The 22,425-nt window shown below is 42.5% G+C and overlaps 1 protein-coding gene and 1 long non-coding RNA gene across 2 annotated transcripts in view; one reads left to right on the top strand and one right to left on the bottom strand.

Annotated features, from left to right (window-relative positions):
- The window catches only part of LOC135242400 (protein NLRC3-like), a 1,894,071-nt gene that overhangs the window by 1,016,938 nt on the left and 854,708 nt on the right, over positions 1-22,425 (bottom strand). The gene's annotated exons all lie outside the window — the stretch shown is intronic.
- LOC135242451 (uncharacterized) overlaps positions 7,227-22,425 on the top strand; it is a 641,023-nt gene continuing 625,824 nt past the window's right edge. Inside the window, exon 1 of the long non-coding RNA XR_010326337.1 lies at positions 7,227-7,414. This is a non-coding gene — a long non-coding RNA (uncharacterized LOC135242451). The remainder of the gene's footprint in view (positions 7,415-22,425) is intronic.

Here is a 22,425-nt window from a genome sequence, read left to right as displayed (position 1 = left end):
GTGTGTGATTGAGTGTGTGTGTATGTGTATATGAGTGTGTGTATATATATATATATGTGTGTGTGCGCGTGCATGCGTTCAAGTGTGTATGCGCACTTGTGTGTGTGTGTGTGTGTGTGTGCATGTTTGTGTGTGCGCACATGTGTGTGTGTCTCTACTCCAGTTAGCAGAGGGACACTGAGGAGTGTGTGTGTTGACACATGTTTGTGTCTCTGCACGCATGTATGTGTGTGTGCGTGAGTGCATGAGTTTGTGTGTGTGTGTGCGTTTGTGTGAATGTGTGAGGATGTGAGTGACTGTGTATGAGAGAGAGAGAGTGTGTGTGCATACGGTTATGAGCGTGTGTACGTATGCATGCGTGTGTGTGTGCGCGCGTGAGAGTGCACTGGTGAATGTGTGTGTTTGTGTGTGTAGGTGTGTGTGTGTGTGTGCATGTGTGTGATTGGGTGTGTGAGTGATTGGGTGTGAGAGTGTGTGTATGTGTGTGTAAGAGTGTGAGTGTGTGTGCACAAGTGTGTGCGCGGGTGTGTGAGTGCGTGTGCATGAGTGTACATCAGTGTGTGTATTTGTGAGTGTGTGTGCATGAGTGTGAGAGAGAAAGGGTGTGTGTGAGAGCATGTGTGTGTGTGTGGATGTGTGTGTGTAGGTGTGGGTCTGTGTTTCTATGTGTATCTGAGTGTGTATGTGTGTGTGTATGTGTATATGAGTGTGTGTTGTATGTGTGTGAGTGGGTATATGAATGTGGTGTGTGTGTGTGTACATGAGTGTGTGTGTTTGTGTGAGCGTGCATGCATGCAAGTGTGTATGCGCACGTGTGTGTGTGTATGCATGTGTGTGTGCACGTGCATGTTTGTGTGTGCGCGCATGTGCGTGTGTGTGCGTGCATGTTTGTGTGTGTGTGTGAGAGTGTGTGTGTGTGTGAGTGTGTGTGTGTACATGAGTGTGTGTGTGTGTGTGTGTGTCTCTACTCCAGTTAGCAGAGGGACACTGAGGAGATCCCACACACATGAAATCCAGCACAGAGGGGTGTGTGTTGAGTGAAGTGTGTGTGGAATCTGTGCAGGAGGGTCAGTGTGTCAGAGTCAGAGACGCTGTAGAAGGACAGAGTGCCGGCCGGACGGTCCACACACACTCCTACCCTGTACACACACTCTCCTCTACCAGCATCATCATCACACACTCCTACTCTGCAGTAGGGGGATGGGGGGGGAGGTATGTTTGTTGGGTTCTTATCGTGATTGACACAGAATCTGAGTTTATCAGAGTCATTGAATTTATCAGAGTCACTGGGTTTAAGGCACTCCAGAATCCAGGAGTTTTTATTCCATCCAAACCTACAGTCATTACCCCCTCCTTTCCTGCTGATTCCTTTATCTGTCACTGCTATATCAACCCATCTTCCACACTCATACACACTGACCTCAGCCTCCCAGTAACAGCGCTCACACACACTCTCTCTGCACACAACCTGGCGCAGAGGCTCAAATCTCTCTGGATGATCAGGATATGGCTGCCCTCTCCCCGGTGTGTATGTCGCCCTCCTGTTCCCCTCAGACAGAGACAGCTCTCTGTGCGCTGTGTTTGGATCCAGTGTGAACTGACAGCCGTCTGCACACCAGAGACATTGATGAGATTATCATTATTAATATTCACCTCATTATGTGTGTGTGAGAGAGAGCTGTCATAGTACCTCTGTGTATGTGTTTGTGTATATGTGTGTTTCTGTTTGTGTGTATATGTGTGTAAGAGAGAAATCTCTCTCACTCACACACACACACACACAGCAGAGTGTGTACCCATGGAAAGTGTTCTGTGTCGATACACACTCACATTTCCTGGGTCCTGGTTTGGTCCTGTTCTCTCCTCCATGGTCCACACTGTAAGCAGCAGAACAGAATTTTGAATTTTAACCATCCTTTATTTCCACTCTCAACACACCAATGACATCACATGAATAAAAACAAAGACACAATAAAACACAAAAGCAAGATCATATGAAAAATACACAAATCTGTCAAAGGAAACTTATTCCATTGCCTCACCCTATTCCATGTGCAAAAAGAGCTCCCCTCCCTCCACTGAACATAAAACACCCTTATAACACACACACTCTGAAACACACTCAGGTTCTCCATTGCTTTGTAATACTGAAACTCCACCATCACTGTGTCCCTGATCAAACCCCTAACTACAACAACCACATCTTATTTACTGCAGTGATCCCCTGCAGCACCCTCCACAGAAGATCCCCCTTGAGTAACGCTGAGTTGAACTGTGCCCTCCATGCCCGCCCCAACTCGTTTTGTGTGCGTGTGTGTGTGTGTGTGAGGTGCAGTGTGGAAACTCTCTGAACTTACAGCAGTGTGAGTGTGTCCAGTTTAGCAGCAGACAGCGCTCTCACTCCTGAGTCTCCTGGGTGATTGTATCTCAGGTCCAGCTCTCTCAGGTGTGAAGGGTTTGAACACAGAGCTGAAGCCAGAGAATCACAGCCTCTCTGTGTGACTCTACAGCCTGACAGCCTGCAGAGAGAAGGACACACACACCTTACACACATTAATATAAACTAACAGGGCTGTGTGTGTCAAACACATAGCAGTGTGTTACACACCTTACACACATTAATATAAACTAACAGGACTGTGTGCAGCAAACACATAGCAGTGTGTAACACACCATACAAACATTAATATAAACTAAGAGGGTTGTGTGTGTCAAACATATAGCAGTGTGTTACACACCTTATAGCACATTAATATAAACTAACATGGCTGTGTGTCTCAAACACATAGCAGTGTGTTACACACCTTACACACATTAATATAAACTAACAGGACTGTGTGCGGCAAACACATAGCAGTGTGTAACACACCATACAAACACTAATATAAACTAAGAGGGTTGTGTGTCAAACATATAGCAGTGTGTTACACACCTTACACACATTAATATAAACTAACTGGGCTGTGTGTGTCAAACACATAGCAGTGTGTTACACACCTTACAAACATTAATATAAACTAACAGGGCGGTGTGTGTCAAACACATAGTAGTTTGTTACACACCTTACACACATTAATATAAACTAACAGGACTGTGTGCATCAAACAAATAGCAGTGTGTTACACAGCTTACAAATATTAATATAAACTAACAGGGTTGTGTGTGTCAAACATATAGCAGTGTGCTACACACCTTACACATTAATATAAATTAACAGGGCTGTGTGTCAAACACATAGCAGTGTGTTACACACCTTACACACATTTATTGTCTTCAACCTTCCCAAGTTCTCCCCTGCTGAGGTCACTCCACTGGCTACCAGTCACAGCAGGTACAAAGTCCTGATCCTGACCTACACTGCAGCCAACAGGACGGCCCCCGTCTACTTACAGCACATGATTAAATCCTATACGCCCACTTGACCACTGCACCCCCTGCCATCCGGGTAAAGGGTTCAATCTTGTCTCTACCACAGAGCTTCTCCACCCTAGCTCCACCCTAGCCAGTGGTGGAACGAACTCCCTGTTCCTCTACGAACCTCTCCCTCACTACCCATCTTCCGCCGTGGTCTGAAGATGCATCTCTTCAGACTATACCTGGACTAACTATCACCACTCTGTAGATCATTTCTATCATTTAAATCCCTCTATTTCTACACATGTACCTCCTGTGCCACTCATGTTACATGTACCTCCATCCAGCACTTATTGTGCCCAGTATCATTGTCTAGATCAGGCATGTCAAACTCAGTTTGGCTCTGGGGCCGGATCCAGACTTTCTGTTCTCGGGTGGGCCGGATCAGTAAAAGAATGTCAACTCCAAATATTTAGCTTTGTTTTTCAGTACTATGCTTTATCATTCAGCCTACATTTGTAGCCTACCCTACATATTATAATCACGGATGACAAGGGATCTTTTCTAAGCACAACACATTTATTCACCAACAATGGAAAAAAAAAATGATTTCATGTTAGGCGGTGAATGTGTTAACAACTGGTTTATTTTAACAGTTAAGTGAATGCAGTTTTACACCTGAACCAACTCACCACACTAAACAAACTCAAGTGGGAGCTATGAAAAAAATATTTTCGCCTTAATTGTCATACTGCTTTGAAATAAATAAAAAAAGAAATACAAAATAAAAGTTATAGCCGTGCATGGGCAATAAGATTAGACTACATCAGATCAAACTACTAGGCTGGGCCTACTGAAGCTGAGAATATACTGCACAATATTAATTGTCTTTAATATGAAACCAGATTAATCTTATTTTTAATGATCTGTATTCATGAGTGCAAACAAATTTCGTGTCATCACACTTTTTTTCTCTTACTGCACTCCTGCAGTCTACTTGCTGCTGCTGGCTCCTGAAACTTGGGATCTTTTTGCCTTCACAAGTGTATCGATATTAGGTGTCAAATCCTGAGTAGCAGCACATTTAACAATGTCATTCAAGTGTTTATTTGTTAACCTTGAGCGCTGCTTTGTTTTATTATTGTTCATTACGGAGAACACCTGTTCACAAAGATAAGTAGTCCCAAACATGGATAGAACCTTTGCAGCCATGGCTGTTATTTTGGGGTAACCTGGCACGAGATATTGATAAAACGTATCCAATCCCACGGACCCAAATTTATCCTTCATAGCGGAATCGCACTGCAAGTCAATAAGCTCGAGTTGAATGTCAGCTGGCATATCAGAAGGCTTCACTGTAAATGGCGAGCGAAAAAAGCCAAATTTGTTCTCAAGTTCACTGAATACCTGAAACCTCTGCTCAAACTCTCGCAGCAAATCTGTTATGTTGTCTTTATATTTTTCCAAATCATTATCGGGACGGTCTGGTGCCTCCGGACGCACAGCTGTGAGACACGAGAAATGCGCGGTGTCACCGTTGGATAGCTGCGTCTCCCACAGTGACAGTTTCATCTTGAACGCACTTATGCTGTCGTAATATTGAGTGACAACTCTGTTACGGCCCTGAAATGTAGTGTTAAGTGTATTCAAGTGTTGTGTAATATCAACCATAAACGCAAGATCCTGCACCCATTCCTTGCATTTAAGTTCCTTTACTGGGCGTCCCTTCTTCTCCATGAACTGTCTAATTTCCCCTCGTAGCTCAAAGAAGCACTCCGTGTCCACTTTTCTTTTTTTTGACAGTGCCATTTTGGGAAGGGTGTGTTGACCGATAACTTGTTTAGTAGTGGTGAATTGTGAAGCAAGATTGCCGGTTTATTTTTAGTACTAACTCGTGTCAATGCCGCATGCTGGACGTGAGCTCTTTTACACATTTACTGCCCTCCCGCGGCCGGAGGGAGCATTTGGTTTGTATTTATTTTAAAAAATCATAACTTTTGATAGAAATAAGCTAGAGACTCGCTTCTTTTTTTGACATACTCAGAAATTTATGCCGGGCCGGATTAAATCATCCAACGGGCCGGGTCCGGCCCGCGGGCCGTATGTTTGACATGCCTGGTCTAGATGTTGCTTGTAATGCCTCCTAGTTTGACTTAGCTAGGTTAGGTCAGAGTAATGTTCACTGTGTGAACTGGACTTAATGTGTTCATGGCAATGAATAACTGCAAAATATTGTACCTTATCGGACCTGTGTTTTGTAGTTGTTCCAATTACCTTTTGTATGCACTTATTGTACGTCACTTTGGATAAAAGCGTCTGGCAAATAAATGTAATGTAACATAATATAAACTAACAGGGCTGTGTGTGTTAAACTAAAATAACATGAATGTGGAATGAGTCATTATCAAACACATTTGAGTTTACACCCCACTACAGTTCAGTAAACAGGACTAATTAATTTTCTTCATTCATTTGTGTAGTCAAATTCTACCAAGAGGAAGAACAGGAACATGCTGTTTCAGTTCTGTGGAGTGTCTGTTTTCACATTAGGAACATTGACATCAGTGTTGTATTTAGTCACATTGTAGCCCTAATTTATTGAAGGGGTTTGTGTTTGTACTCACCCCATTCTATGCAGTTTACAGTGTGGGTCCTCCAGTCCAGCAGAGAGCGCTCTCACTCCTGAATCCTGCAGATCGTTGTCTCTGAGCTCCAGATCTCTCAGCTCTGAGTGAGGAGAACGCAGGACTGAGGCCAGAACATCACAGCAGCCCTCTGTGAGACTACACCAACCCAGCCTGTGGAGAGACCACACACACACAAACATGCACGCACGCACGTACACAAACACACGCAAATTATTTGTGACATTGTTCACCTTGACAGTTGATACATATGTACCTACGCATTCCTGAGATGTACACACAAACACAGGGAGAGGGGTGTGCAAATTAAGTTCATAAAGTATTCTGACTAATCCACAATAGTCTAAGGCAATTACTGGGCTCTAATAACCCTCTCCATGTGATTTGCAAACATATTAATTTCATCTGCAAACACAAAAAACAGCATTTTTGTGGTGCATTTTACCTCACCTGACATGTTCTTCAGTTCATAAACATCTATACATTTCAAAGACGCTGAATAGTCATCACTATGAATAGATAAATATAACTGATAATGAACTCGTATAACCCATTAGCTAAATACATTACTTTCATCATGATAATATTTTCTTCTTAATCTTGTAACCATCAAGTCATCAAACAATTTAAGTTTAACAAATTATACAGTCTGTCAGGGTTTTTGACATTAATTTTAAAATATTCAGCAAGGTGAAATGAAAACGCATTCAATACAAAATTGCGCTCTTCTTTATTTAACTCTCGCCAAAGTAACGTGACGGTAACCATGACGATGCTGTTTAAAATGTGGCCGTTAGGAGGGTTGGTTGGTTACCATGGCGATGCCAGCTCGCTCTGAGCTGTTTACTGTTACCTCAGCTAGTTCATTCTTTGAAAATACAGAAATACGGTTACATAACACAATTATTTGATAATAACTATTAACACTTTGTAAATATCATTTGTTTACCATTTACATCAAACAATATGACCCTCAAGTTGACACTTGTTGCCGTTGTTCTAAGTTCAGCTTTCGCTTTGACTTACACAGTCACAGGCACGAGTTAGCTAGCTAGCCAGTCATGATATTAAAGGTCAGACCTGCGATATTATCCCTGCTAACAGCTGAAGCAGTGCCGGAGCCGTGTACGAGCTGTGCTACACTTCAGTTCATCTGGCACGATCTTACAGCAACGCAACTACAGCATCAACTGGAATTACACTGCATCGCCATCTAGTGGCTAAATGGTAAATGGACTGCATTTATATAGCGCTTTTATCCAAAGCGCTTTACAATTTATGCCTCTCATTCGCCAGGGCAGTTAGGGGTTAGGTGTCTTGTTCAAGGACACTCCGACACGCCCAGGGCGGGGTTTGAACCGGCAACCCTCCGACTGCCAGACAATCGGTCTTACCTCATGAGCTATGTCGCCACAGTGGCTGTATCAGCACAGCACAACTGATTACTGCCACTAACTTTTATTGCTGGTAGACACTAGATTGTGTGGTGTGGTGTGGTGTCTTTTGAAACATCCACACATTGCACCTATGTTCTCCATGTCTTTACGATATAATCCATCCAATCATTTTATTCTCGCACAATTTTGCGAATATAATAGGTTAATAATTACTGCGTTACATGTAATTATTTTTGTATCAATCATAATAATAATTAAATCCGCAAGCGGCGTTGGGAGGGGTCCAAGCATTGGCACTATTGCGCCCCCTAAGGAGCAATTTCAAAATGGCTTTCTCCTCATGACCATATACCTTCACCCAACATATCTACAGAATATAATGATGATTGTATAAAATATTGATGACTTATGGCCAATTTTGTGCTAAGAGACGCTGTCGGATGACTTAGTTGCACCGCCATGGATGTGTCCTGGCCGCTTCCCGTAAAGGCCTTTACTATGTCGTAACACTTAGATGGCCCGGTGTGTATGCACAGCTGCAGTGTTTCTGTGCCGCAACTAAAAAAGGCGTCACACTAGTGTTGTCACGTTACCAAAATTTTGACTTTGATACTGAGACCAGGTTTAGTATCACGATACTCACTACTGAAATGATACTTGAAACTTAAACGATGCTAATTCGATACTCGGTACCTAACAACACTGAAATTACCTTAATAGATCAGAAACGTAATGTCCACAAGGGTTGACCTCATTTTCCAATTCATGGTTTATTAACAACCTGGTTCATTAACAACCTTTAAGTTGAAGCCTCTTCAACATATTAATATGCATAGGTCTATAGTGTTACAACACTGAACAATAGAAAAATATGTTAAATATATTTCAAAAATTAAACAGTTGTAAACTAAATCTTTAAAACAGGTCTTTCACCTTTAACTCTCTGGGGTCTAAGGGTAAAATGAGGCACACTGGTGATTGTGCGATGATCTGACATTTGTGTAAATTTCATCAACTTTATATACAGTGATTCCAAAGTGTTTCATATCTTTGTTTTCAGCTACAACAATATGGCAGCAGTAAGTAGGTCATAATAATGTGTGGATTGTAAACTACTCTAAAAACACACAAACTGTAAACAGTAGTTTTGAACATGCATAGGAATGTTGTAATAAAACACCCTAAACAATTGTGAATAAGACTTTTGGTCACTGAAATGTGTTCTTCAAGGTCTTGGGTATCAAAAGATGACAAAATATTTTAGCAAATCCAATGAGAAATATAAAATAAATTGCTAAAAGTTAGTGTTGTGACTACTATTTTTCAACACCAGGTGAGAATGGGAGGGCAAATGGCCTTTCTGTAATGAATATGCATTGGGTAGTGTTACGTCCCCTGCCTCTGCTTGCCTGGGTAGTGCAGGTGGAGGTAGTTGCGTAATTACTTCCACCTGCCTGTGGCCTAATACAAGCCCAGTAGTATGAGGCAGGGGAGAGTTTCTTTTGGGTCTTGTGATTTGTGGGGAGAGCTTTGGTTTTGTGAACTTTGTGGGTTTTTGTTTGTAATTTAGATTAATAAATGCCTGGGTTTGTTTTTAGATCAGTTTCTGTCTTGTTTTTGATCCATCTGGACTTTGTTTGTTGCGGCCAGGCGAGCCAGCCGTAACAAAATGGGGGCTCGTCCGGGATCTGCCATCACACTTCCCTGCGGCGGCGAGGACGCGCGCAGACATACAGTACCCTGCGGCGTCGAGGACGACGCGCGCAGACACACAGTACCCTGCGGCGTCGAGGACGACGCGCGCAGACACACAGTACCCTGCGGCGTCGAGGACGACGCGCGCAGACACACAGGTCCCTGCGGCGTCGAGGACGACGCGCGCAGACACACAGGTCCCTACAGTGGCAGATTTCTCTGGACAATTTGTGGACATTTGGTATTTATTTTTTGTTTTGTATAGTAATTTGGAAAAAAAAAAAAAAAAAAAGACCTTTAGTTTTTGTCTTTTTTTTTGTCTTAAGGGTGGGGGTGTTACGTCCCCTGCCTCTGCTTGCCTGGGTAGTGCAGGTGGAGGTAGTTGCGTAATTACTTCCACCTGCCTGTGGCCTAATATAAGCCCAGTAGTATGAGGCAGGGGAGAGTTTCTTTCGGGTCTTGTGATTTGTGGGGAGAGCTTTGGTTTTGTGAACTTTGTGGGTTTTTGTTTGTAATTTAGATTAATAAATGTCTGGGTTTGTTTTTAGATCAGTTTCTGTCTTGTTTTTGATCCATCTGGACTTTGTTTGTTGCGGCCAGGCGAGCCAGCCGTAACAGGTAGGAATACCTGCCAGCTAAGTAGGCTATTCACACCTGGCCGCATGCCTCCCCACCACTAAGACAAAGACTCAGTGAGCCATTTAGAAGACAGAAACAGACAACTTTTGATTTTAGAACATTTATTGAAGTAAAATGCATGGAAGATGAGATGAGACTGGTGTATTCTTGCAACGTCTGCCTGGCCTCTTAGATAGTGGTGAACTAGGCCGTGTTTCCTGATCAACATCTCTGCAAATATAATAAAAACAAAATGGTTAGGAAATGTGAAATCAAATCAAACTTTATTTATATAGCACATTTCCTTCAACAGGTGAAAATTAAATGTGCTTTACAAAAAAGGGACAAACCACTAACTAATGAAAACAAAATTTATGAAATGTGACATCATATACAAACAAAGAACCAAACAAACACAACCAGACGCAGAGAGGTAGCCTATAATTTTGAGAAGCAATTCGTAGTGTGGGAATTTACAAGAGCGCATATTAGTGAATATTCCTACAAACACACAGAGAATGTAATACAGCACACATTAACAAATAATACAAGCTATCAACGAAAAAACATTAGCTTAACTAAATAAACACTGATATTCCAACTAAACTACATGCAACTCATCAATAACAATGCCTCAATCTGAACTAGGCTAGGTCTGTTTAGCTAAGTGGTTATTTTATTGCTATTTCCCGAACTTACTTAGAGTATGCTAATATCGATTGTGCAAGGACATCAGTTTTAGAATCCTAGCCACGCCACTACACGCCAGGCATGAGCTATTTATTACGAATATGATCGAAAAACATACAGTCTACCTGATACTTCTAACACAACCAGACGCAGAGAACCTAGCCTATAATTTTGAGATGCAATAGTTCGAATCGTTCGTAGTGTGGGAATTTACAAACGCGCACATTGCTGGATATTCCTACAAACACACAGATACGTTGCAATACAGTACACATATTTACCAATATGATCATAAGAAATATACTTACGCATGAAGTTGATCCTCAGCTGGATCAGTTCGCTGTTCGAAATGACACCGCTCTTCAGTGTCGGCTTCCGGACGGACCATTTTCCAAAATTAAACGAAATGTTCACCTAGTGAATTAGGCGACACTCTGTGAATTAGGCGACACTCTGTGACATTCTATCCTGCTTTCGCAGACTTGGCATTTCTCACATGGATCTCGCATCGCCCCTCCTTTAGTCTCCTTCTATGGAGAGTAATTATAATGTTAACATGTGAATGCGATTTGGGCGGAGCGCAAATTTCCTGCTGAGCGAAATTCACATAGTAACGAGTAAAGTTTAGCGAAGCATACATGATCTAATTAATCAAATTTGGAACATTTTATATTATTTGCCAATGGGCGCATTGGAAAGTCGCGATTCTAAGGTTTCTGTCAATGTTTCTGTTGCGTCTGTATGATAATAGCACGTGAAGTTAATCATCCAAATAGAAATAAAAGTTAATTTAATCTGGTCGAGCTCCGCCGGCGGAGCTTTCGACCCCAGAGGGTTAAAGAGTAAACAAACTCACCCGATATTGTCTTCAAATGGATCCATGCCAAAGAAAAGTAATGATTGATCCTCTCAAAGCTTTTACTAACAAACTTGTAGTAGCAAAAAATATCAACTCGCCATCCATGCTAACTGCTTCCTACGCTCAGAGTACCGTATTATTTATTTAGACATTGGTAGAGTACAGCATAAATTGCGTCTTTTGTTATATTCAATTTTAGTAATTGCAGCGAGAAAATGCGGCTGTAGACACAAGATAGTCTATTATGTTATGGTAGCAACGGAACGAAGCGGACTATATATGTATTACCGTCATTGTTTCATTATACCAGCGTGTTTTAGCGCGTTTGCACAGAAACTCAGAACCTATCAATAAAATGGTTTAGCTATTTCTCAGCATAATGACAGATTCAAAGACTAAACGAACTCACCCGATACTGTCTTCAAATGGATCCATGCCAAAGAAAAGTAATTATTCATCCTCTCAAAAAGCTTTTACTAGCAAACTTTTGGTATCCTAGCATGCACTCTGGGTGGCACTGTCTTCCATTGCTTCCCTGACGGTCAGACCCTCCCCTCACTGATAAAAACTAGACCTTACGGTGACGGATTACTTGCGTCGCCATGGATGTTGCTTGCCGTAAAGAAGTTTACTAGATGTCGTAACACTTAGATTTGGAGCTCCAGCTCTTCCGCACCCCAAAGTCCAAATGGCGGGCAAACAACATGGCGGACATATGTGCTCCCAAAAGCAAAGTTGTAGAGCACATTCAGATGCATCGGTCGATGAAGTTTTGTGTTGATCTGACTTATGGTGTATGAGTTATGGACTTTTAAAGTATGACCCTTTGTTATAGCGCCACCATCTGGCTGACATAGGTGATTTGTAGTGCCTGGGTAGTGGGGGGCCATAGGAACCCACCTACCAAATTTGGTTGGTCTGCAACTTATGGTTGCTGAGCCTCAGACATTTTAGCAGAGAAAACTTCCACGCCCCAACTAAAAAGTCTAAATGGCGGGCAAACAATATGGTGGACATAGGTGGTGCCAATGGCAAAGTTGTAGAGCACGTTCAGATGCATAGGTTCGATGACGTTTTCTGTTGATCTAACTTATGGTGTGGGAGTTATGGCCTTTTACGCAAAACCCATTGTTATAGCGCCACCATCTGGCCGACATAGGTGATTTTTTGGTAGCCTTTGTGGAGTAATATAAACTGCACAAAAAATGTAATAAGTGGGAGCATTTGAAGTTTATTAGAATACTTATCTAAGAAATACTCCTGTAAATGATGTTATTCTTTAGATGATAGGAGCTAGATATTTATCTCTGAATCAGACTATTCCACACAGCATGACTGCTTACAAAGGTATAATATCCGGGCTATGACTTGGGACTGGAACCACAGAAAAATGACTAAACTAAATGATGTAACACTGCATCTAAACAGCAGCTCACATGTTCAGATGGACACTCTCCCACCAAGATGTACACACATACCGTGCCGGTGAGTTAATGCCTGGCTTTACCAGCAGAATAAAATACCATTTTATTCACAATCCAATCAGAAACACCACAATCCTGCAGCACACACAGGTGTGTGATGAAGGAGTAAAAATCACCTTTATCAAAAGGTCAGTGTGTGAAAGAGAGTGGGGTAAATGTATGGATTTCATTAGAGTTTCTAGCGGGTAGTGAATAATGGAGATGGATGTGTGACAGACCTGAAACATTTTACTATGCAGGTGGTCAATCTTTTATCATGTCAGTCAGACATTCAGCATCCAGTCATCACCTGTGACCTGATACTACAGACTCCACTGAAACCTTACATTCTGCTCAGGAACCACAAACCTGGCAACCCTCAAAAGGTTTTATCCTGCTTTTATTTGCTTGTTGTGATAGAGGAGTAAGGTATATATGGGCAAAGAAAGAATGCTGGTGGACAGAGGACTAAACTGAGAGAGAAATAGCTTTTTAATATTTCACTGAATAGAACCATAATCACAAATTCTATTTAGTTAAGATCGCACAGTACACAGCACTACTCACCCCAGTCTCTGTAGTTTACAGTTTGGACTCCTCAATCCAGCACAGAGCAGCTTCACTCCTGAATCTCCCAGGTTATTGTAGCTGAGGTCCAGATCTCTCAGGGGTGAGTTTGATGACTGGAGAGCCGAGGCCACAATATTACAGCACTTCTGTGTGAGGTCACAGTTGTTCAGTCTGCAAAGAAGAGTTAATATAGTATTATTATATCTCATAAAAAACACGTTTTCAAAATACAAAAATGCCAAGTTACTCAAAAGTATTGATATCAAAATAACACCAAGTTACGGTACTACAAACAATATAGGCTATCTTGCTTCACCGAAATTACATAAGATGTATTCCAAAGCAATGCTAACCAATATTTCCTCAATTATTTCAAGTCACTTGGCCCTGTGTTTTGTAATCTTACCATTTTACAATGTCATGCAAACTTTGTGTCAGGTCAAAGAGTCAAATATTTTGAATTGCCTCATGGAACACATTGAAATTCATGTACAAAACTGCTGCTGAGTAACTACAGGAAGCATATTTCTCCAGAAAACATGTTTATACTTGCTTCTGAACTGAATTTGAGTACAAGTACATGTACAAGTTATTGTATCTTTGCTATGTACAATAAATAATGCATGTATACTGTATACAATATGTACATACATACATACATACATACATACATACATAGAGAACTTCTTTATCCCCATGGGGACATTTCCCTCGCAGCATGTTACATTCACATTTACGAACACACACTTATACCAAGAAACATACTATCATTCACGCAACAGAAAGGCTGGGCAGCAAAATACATACATACCAATACAAATTGGACATATACATGCCTATTCAATCCATCTTGACTGTGAGAGAGCCATCCACACATATGTTTGGCCTGTCCATGTAGTGCATGCTTATACACACAGGGCCAAGTGACTTGAAAGAATTGAGAAAATATTGGGTAGCATTGCTTTGGAATACATCTTATGTAATTTCGGTGAGGCAAGATAGCTTATATTGTTTGTAGTACCATAACTTGGCGTCATTTTGGTATCAATACATTTGAGTAACTTGGTATTTTTGTACGTTGAAAACGTGTTTTTTATGATTAGCTATACACGAAGCATGTATCTAATATGGGAAATGTGCCAATGACAGTGTTCAGCAATGAAGAGTGAAACTGAGGATTTTAAGGTTGATGATGTTCTGAAGATGTCTGTGCTACACTCTCCAACTGCAGGATTTTGGACCTGAAAATTAAACATCGTGCTGGACTGAACTCTGACAGTTTTACAGATGTAATTCTGACCCAAATGTCCCCTTTTCTTATACTGTAAGTTCTCTGAATTGGGGCAATGGGCTGATCTACCTTTGCTATGATCTTTTCTCTGGGTTTAACCCTCCTGTCCCATACTAGACGTGCAGCTGCCATCTTCCAGAGTGGACAGCCAGTTAGATTTCAGTGCTGTAGGATGTTTGGCCACCACCAAAAGTAAAAGGCAACACACATTTTTCAGAGTGGACAGTGACTTTGATTAGTTCCTTTTGGTTTTCTGTGACAAACTTCCCACAGCACTGCAAGCTAACACACAGCTAAAGGCAGATTCACTGTAACAGGAAGTAATGCACATGCTCATATATATGTATTGTGGTGTGGTCCTCTGGAGCCCCGCACCTCCCTGCCATCAGCCACCACTCAGAGCTGAGTTTCAGGACCTCCACTCCACACTCAGACCTGGACAGCGCCGGAGGGACAGGGCTGAGTTTCAGCACCTCCACTCCACACTCAGACCTAGAGATACAGTCAGGCCACCGGAAGCATACCAGTGCTTTTCCACACCACTTTCCCCTTTGCCTGAGTAGCTGCTGGCCCTATATAGGCCTCATGGTCTCACTCCAGGGGTGTGCTGGCTCCCCCCTCACTGATCAACTAACAGAGTCTCTGATTCTCGTTTATTTTTTATTTTTTTGTGTGGCAGACTCGGACGTGCCCCTCCTCGTGGCCTGAATTTTGGACCCACCTACACTTCCCTAGCACTTTTGCTTCCCCCAACATTTGAGTAGCCTGATCTCTCTCTTTGAGTAGTCTTTCACCTCGTCTTTCGTGTTTCACTTTTCCTGTATTCATTCATTGTGATACCGCTGTCACAATAAAAGTCCTCAACAGGCATGTTGCCAGGCACTGCCTCGTCTGTGCCTCATTCCCATAGCATACATTATGGATGTGATAAAAGTTTATTAAAGGATATGAAAGATATGGAACTGAAGGTATCTGTAAGTGGGTGGAAAATCACAACCTGTACCTGTACAACATGCCATATAAATGATTTGCAAATGGAGCACACAATGCAAACCATGCAAACTATGCAGACTACACAGAAGTATAAATCAGTCCTTAGAAGGACCATCACTGTAAACCCTTGCAGCAGGACATGCAACACATACAGGAATGATAGATTCAATCATTAGGGCACACCAATAGTACAATGCCCCCTATTTACTGTCAGTATAATTACCATGCAGCACTCCTGTCCCTGTAGGGTGAGGGGGGGGGGGGTCTCCTGGGGATGGCGGTAGGTACTAGAGTTTTGGTCAGGTCAGACTTTATTTTGTCAAATGTAAACTAGTGTGGATTGTGGGAGATGTTCTCTGGATAGCATTTAAGGGAAGCTCAAACAATTTATTCATTATCCAAAGTCTTTTCTTAAAAAGCATTTTTGGTATCCATCACAATTTCTTTGTGTTCCGTTTATTTATCTTACTATCTCTTCAGGTGCATGTCCTTTCCTCTCTTATAGCATAGTGTCCAGTCCATCTTGCCATGTCTGGTAAATAAAATGATTGCCTCTTAACACTGTTAAAGCTTTCTATTCATGGTTATTGGCAACTCTCATATTTTGTCATGTGATAAAGTACTCTTTCTCCTACAGCACATCCAAAGTACGTGGCTTACTTATACACTGACTGAAGTTTGCATCTCTGCTTGAACAAATCACTGCATTGGTGCCATAAATAAACTTCTCTTTCGTCATCTTGTGTTTGAAAGCCAACTCTAGGGAACGACATCCGGTCCAGACCTCCATAGAAGCATCCAGTTGCACCAAGTGTGGCTCTGACAGACAGTAGCGTGTCCAATGCGAAAGGAGGCTACTGCACTCCAGGAAAAGCATATAGGACACTGCAGGGCTACTATAGCCAAGGGCTACAGACTCCAGTTCAGAGTGAAACCCCCCATTTCAACAGAGTCATTTACTTTCAAACACAAGAGAGCGCTCCCATGTTTAAGAGGAATAAATTCCTTCCCTCTTACAAAAAGGGGGAAATACATGTGGTTCCCAGAGATCAAACCCAACATAGTTTTGATTTTCATTATTTCCAGCTCCCAAAGAAGGACGGTTCTTAACTTCCTATTTTGGATCTCAATGTTAAACAAACAGTTGAGGCAAAATAATTTCAAAATGTTAACATACAGCACTCTTTCACATTCAATATGTCAGAAAGATTGGAAAATTTTGTGCACTTATTTTTATCAATCATCGGCACCCAATAATTAATTAATAATGATTAACTGATTAGATTAAAATCTACTCCATGGCCTATAAAAAGAATTACTTAAAATATGCTTAGTTTAATACCTAAGCATTGTTGTTAAGTATGAGCATGTTTATGTGCTTTAGGGTCAGTCTGGTGTGCAGTCTGCTGAAGGTGAGACCAGCAGCTGAGAAGACGCGCTCAGATGGCACTGATGTTCCAGGAATGGACCAATAACCATTCACTAATGCTGCCAGTCAAGGGAACCGTGACTCTCTAATTTAACATTTTAGAAACGTCTCTTAAATTTGAAATCTAATCACCAACATTAGGTTATTTATTTAAATGGTTTATTGAAATTCAACTGTTTAATCTATAGAAATTCATCAATCAACATTCTTATTAAGAATTAACAGTTAATTGTTTAACTTAACATCACTATTTCACATCAGTAAATCTGAAAGATGCCTTCTTCCACGTAGGCATTTATCCCCCTCACACAAAATTCCTCCGCTTCGCCCATCGCGGTGTTTGCTACAAATACACAGTTCCACCCTTCGGCCTTTCCCTGAGTCCACGGGTGTTCTGTCTCTGTGTAGAGGCAGGTCTGGCTCCACTGAGACTAATGAGGATCAGAATACTGACTTATACAGACGATTAGCTGATTATTGCCAATTCAAAACCCAGAGTTGTGCAGGACACTCAGTGAGTTCTGACACATCTGTTGTCTCTTGGTTTCAGAGTAAACCTCCCCAAGAGCAATCTCTCCCCATCCCGGAGTGAAACGTTCTTGGGAGAGGATTTACACTCTGTATCCATGTGAACTTGTCTATCGGCAGACTGTATTTTATCTCTCAGAGTATGTCTCTCTCAGTTCAAACCAGGCTCAAGAGTGCAGTATCACACATGCCTCAGACTACAGGAGCTGATGGTGTCAGCCTCTCAGGTTTTGCCATTGGGGCTCTTAAGAATGAGGGGCTTTATGAGGTGGATTTCATCCCTCCACCTCAGCCCTGTACGCGATCTCCATCGCCGTCTCACAGTGACACACAAGTGCTATGCAACTCTGCGTCACTGGGAAAACACAGACTCTTACTGTACATTCAGGGAACCCCTCTCAGGATCGTTTTCATACGGAAAAAAAGGACAGACACATCCCTCTCTGGGGTGGGGGGGGGTCTCAGGAGGGTTACATGGTGAATCAATTTTCTTTTAGCTATTAACTATATGGACAGCTCTCAGATATTTTCTTCCCTGTCTAAGGCAACATCATGTGCTCTTACGCTGCGAAAATGACTGCAGTAGCATATGTCAATCACCAAGGTGGCATGCGCTCCCTCCAGCTCCATGGTCTAGCCCACAGACTGTTGGTCTGGAGCAGCTGTCACTTTCTGTGGTTACGTGTGACCCATGTTGCTTTAGGCTCGCTCCTGTGGGGGACTAGGCCAGAGTTGTCTGTGAAGAGTATTGTGACAATTGCTGTGAAATACGCTATACAAATAAAATTTGATTGATTGATTGATGTTCCATGAATTCTGAACACAAGCGCTGATCTGCTGACAAGGAGAAACCCACTGTACGGGGAATGGTGTCTCCACCCCCAGATTGTGTAAATGCTATGGCAGAGATTTGGCCGTGCAGCTGTAGATCTCTTCACAGGCATTTGCCCCCCCCTCACTCTCATCTCTCCCACTCCAGCCAGAGTGAGAGAATAGACCTTCACACTGATCCTAATCGCACCCAGGTGTCAGAAATTTCCTGTTTCACTGGGGTACACATATGAGGTTGCATAAATGTAAAATCTCTTTGTCATCCATCACTATGGGCTAAGGGATCAGCTGAGCCCCTGTGCTGAGGCCGTCTCAGAACCCCCTGGTGCTGCACACTGCTAAGGGATCAGCTGAGCCCCTGTGCTGAGGCCATCTCAGGACCCCCTGGTGCTGCACACTGCTAAGGGATCAGCTGAGCCCCTGTGCTGAGGCCATCTCAGGACCCCCTGGTGCTGCACACTGCCAAGGGATCAGCTGAGCCCCTGTGCTGAGGCCGTCTCAGGACCCCCTGGTGCTGCACACTGCTAAGGGATCAGTGGGCAGGGAGTGGGGGAGCCCCAGGGAGAGCAGGGAAGCAGTGCAGTACTGTATGACAGGGGAACATCTGCACACTGTGTTTATACATTAAAATACAGGAATAAGCAGTGAGCAGGCTGTACGGACCCAGCAGCGGTCTATATTGTGATTAAAACTCAGACAGCAGTGTATTTACATGCACGTGTAACATGTTGCAGACAAAGATCACTCCATTTCAATATTGCATGTAAAACTCCAGGAGGCACTGTCGGACAACCGGCATCCATCCATCATCCATCGATTATCTATACCCGCTTATCCGGGACAGCGTCGCAAGGGGTGCTGGAGCCTATCCCAGTGGGCATTAGGCCGGACAGGCTGCCAATCTATCGCAGGACACACACACCATGCACTCACACACTCATACCTATGGGCACTTTACTGTCTTCAATTAGCCTACCTGCATGTCTTTGGATTGTAGGAGGAAACCGGAGTACCCGGAGGAAACCCACGTGGACATGGGGAAAATATGCAAAATGAAGGCCATTCTCCACACAGAAAGGCCCAGGCCGGATATGGCAGGGCTCGGTTTGCGGGAGGAATTCTGGGCAATTAGAGGACCACGCCTACTGGTTAAGCAGACACACACCTGGATGATGTTACGAATCAGTCCAGGATTTAAAAGTGTGCTTCTTTCCACAGAAGGCGTCTGAGACCAGGATTCCCCACGATGGTGAGAGAGAGCACGTACAGACCAGAGAAAAGGCTGAAAAGCGCTCGTATAATTTCATTTATTTTGTCTTTGTTATTTTCGTTTATTGTTTTTGCTCAGATTCTGTGAGGGTGATGAGCGAAGGTTTTTCATGTGTGTTTGTTTGTGATTACGTTCTCTCTTGCTACCCCAATAAAAGATTAGAGATATCTGAAATTTCCAAATCTCCCTGTGTCCAGCTCTTCTGTCCCTATCAGGGTAGTCACGGGTGTGTTTACAACCAGAGTTGAACCCAGAACCAAATTCTTTGATAGTCAGTCGACAGTAACCTGGTGGAATCAAGTGACAAGCCAAAACAAATTATGTATCAGGTAAGAAGACTAAATAATTTTATTAAATAAGGAGTCAATTAAAATAGTGAATTGAAATGATACATTCTTGAATTCATGCACATATTGAATGCAGGCTCACTACATCTAAGGCACAAAATAAAACAGAAGAAATTAAACAATATGCAAATTTGGGATTGCCAGAAAAGAGGGAGAGACTGATAAGCCAGACCATACCAAAGTATTACCTTCTTCCTGTTTCAGTGTCATAGGAACAAATGAAATGAGCTAAAATGCACAACCAAGAAAGCACCACCAAAATAAAGACCAAATACAACACAACTTTTTTCCTAAGGTCATCATAAACACTTAATGCAGCATGGCTTGAACATGTTTGCCCTGATTGAGAGATGCCGAGTTGAGGTGTGGAAAGTTGGGGTGGTGGGCGGGGAGGCAGGCTCATTTAACACAAGGACAGGTCTATCTAAAAGCTGACGGGTTTGTTTTATTACATTAAAGTGACCTTATGTTGTTGAAAGAAAGGGCTAAATATTTATGAATTTTTAAACCAAACTATTCATAATTAGTCCCTTTTCTAACAAGCCCAAACAGGAATATAATAGGTAGTATAAGAGGTAATTCTGTTCAGGTATTATATACCTATAAAAAGCATAGAAGTTTATTTCTTCTTCTTCTAACATAGACATGAATATTTTCCAATCAATGATTTCAATTAAATGCCACGAATTGCATTTAAACTTAAGATCAAACAGAACCGGATCTTTATTTGTCCTGTAGCCACACTGGGCCTCTGGCCTCGAAAATAGCTTCTCTCTCCTGAGACAAACTCTGCAGGAGGTGGGACCCATAGATCGCCTGCCTAGATTAGGGTATCAGAGTGGCGTAAAGGACGTTTCCGTTAATGTTCATGGAGGGGAGGGTAGGTAGCAGTATTCAAGCCAATATTGTATCCAGTTCACTGTTTCTCTCTCTGAGGCCAATAATATAAACACTTGATATCTGACATACTGTAGATAAGTTCATTGCTAATTTTGCCCTCCTGCCCAACCACAGCGTCTGGCTTCAGTCGGTTCATGGTCTGAAGAACAAAGCATCACTGCAGACCCGTCGCCCCGTCCCACAGGTGGACTTTTCTATTTCAGAGCTGTCAGCAGCTCAGTGGTTTGCGGTCTCGTCAGAAGAAGTTTGTGAAAATGATAGGTATGTGTAGCAAGACTCATGTGAGCACCCTGGGGCAATACAACAGGACCTTTGTTCCTTTTGTCTGTTTATGTTTCTTTCCTCCAAATTCAAGGTTGAGCTTATTGAATTGTGCAGCCACAGCTAATGCCAATGATGTTCAATTCATAAACTTCATTTATTCCTGAGGAGCAATTAATTTCTGGGCATATTGTCATCAACATCAACATCAAAAACAGATGGGAGATAATATACTCAATGACCTGACGTCAACTCAACTGAAATTCAAATAAACAAATTTTTAAAAAAAAAATGTCTAAAGTAAAAAAAGTGCAGTATGTAAAGTGGAGTATATATGTACATGTAAAACCACACACGTGTACAAATTCACTTGTGCCATTCAGGCTTAGAGAACTAGCTTGTTCCAAGATGGCTGCACCCTCATGCAAAACAGGGAATTTTAGCTTATTTGTCTGGCAAATATGGAGCATCGCGTAGTTCTGGCAGGCTACGAGAGTCAAGCGCTCCGGTGAATCAGCTGATGGCTCAGCTGAGTGATGTTCACCTATCACAGTACTTCACCTAACAGGGCGGTCTACTTAAACAGCCTCCCCTCTACTCAATCGGCTGCTCCTCCTGCATGCAAGCGCTGCACGTTGCTTTGTAAATTTGGCGCTTCTTCCTGCAATCCAGCTACAGCACGCTGCCACTAAACCATGTCTGCCCCGCTACATGTTCGCTAATTGTCTAAGCTCACAGCCTAGGCACTATGCGGAAGTCTTGCTATTTATTTTTCATTGCTCCTTACCTCTAAGCTTTGCTGCAGCAGGCAGGCGAAAACACATTTGGGGCCAACCACGAATGCGTTGTTTTAAACGACAATAAAATTTCCCGCCTCGAATACGGTGCAATGTGCTTCCCCTGCTAACTGGCCAGGGAGCTTAAAATTTAAGAGTGCGCTTTGGCGGCGGGGGACCGCCCCTCCACGGAGGAGCAGGGTTTAAATCCCCGGGAGCTGCTGCCCACGGGCCTATTGCTAAAACTGCAGATTCTAGCTGGTAATGTCTCAACCTTATTTAAATTCTGCTGAGCTCGGAGTCTAAACGGTAAACACATAATATTACAGTTGCAACTATTTCCCATTGAAAGACTATGGCCTCCTCTAAAAGTCACTAATTGACAACACCGAATATAAAATTTGATGCGGGGGGCTCTCACAGTGTAAGTTCTGTTTCAAGGACCCCAAACACCGACCCGGGCATCCAAAAAAACCCTTTTTCTTTATCAGTCCATAGTTCAAAGTCA

The sequence above is a fragment of the Anguilla rostrata genome, chromosome 16 (assembly GCF_018555375.3).
Source record: "Anguilla rostrata isolate EN2019 chromosome 16, ASM1855537v3, whole genome shotgun sequence".
Lineage (NCBI taxonomy): Eukaryota > Metazoa > Chordata > Actinopteri > Anguilliformes > Anguillidae > Anguilla > Anguilla rostrata.
Note: the sequence above shows the minus strand (reverse complement) of the source record. Positions and strands in the feature narration are given on the sequence as shown.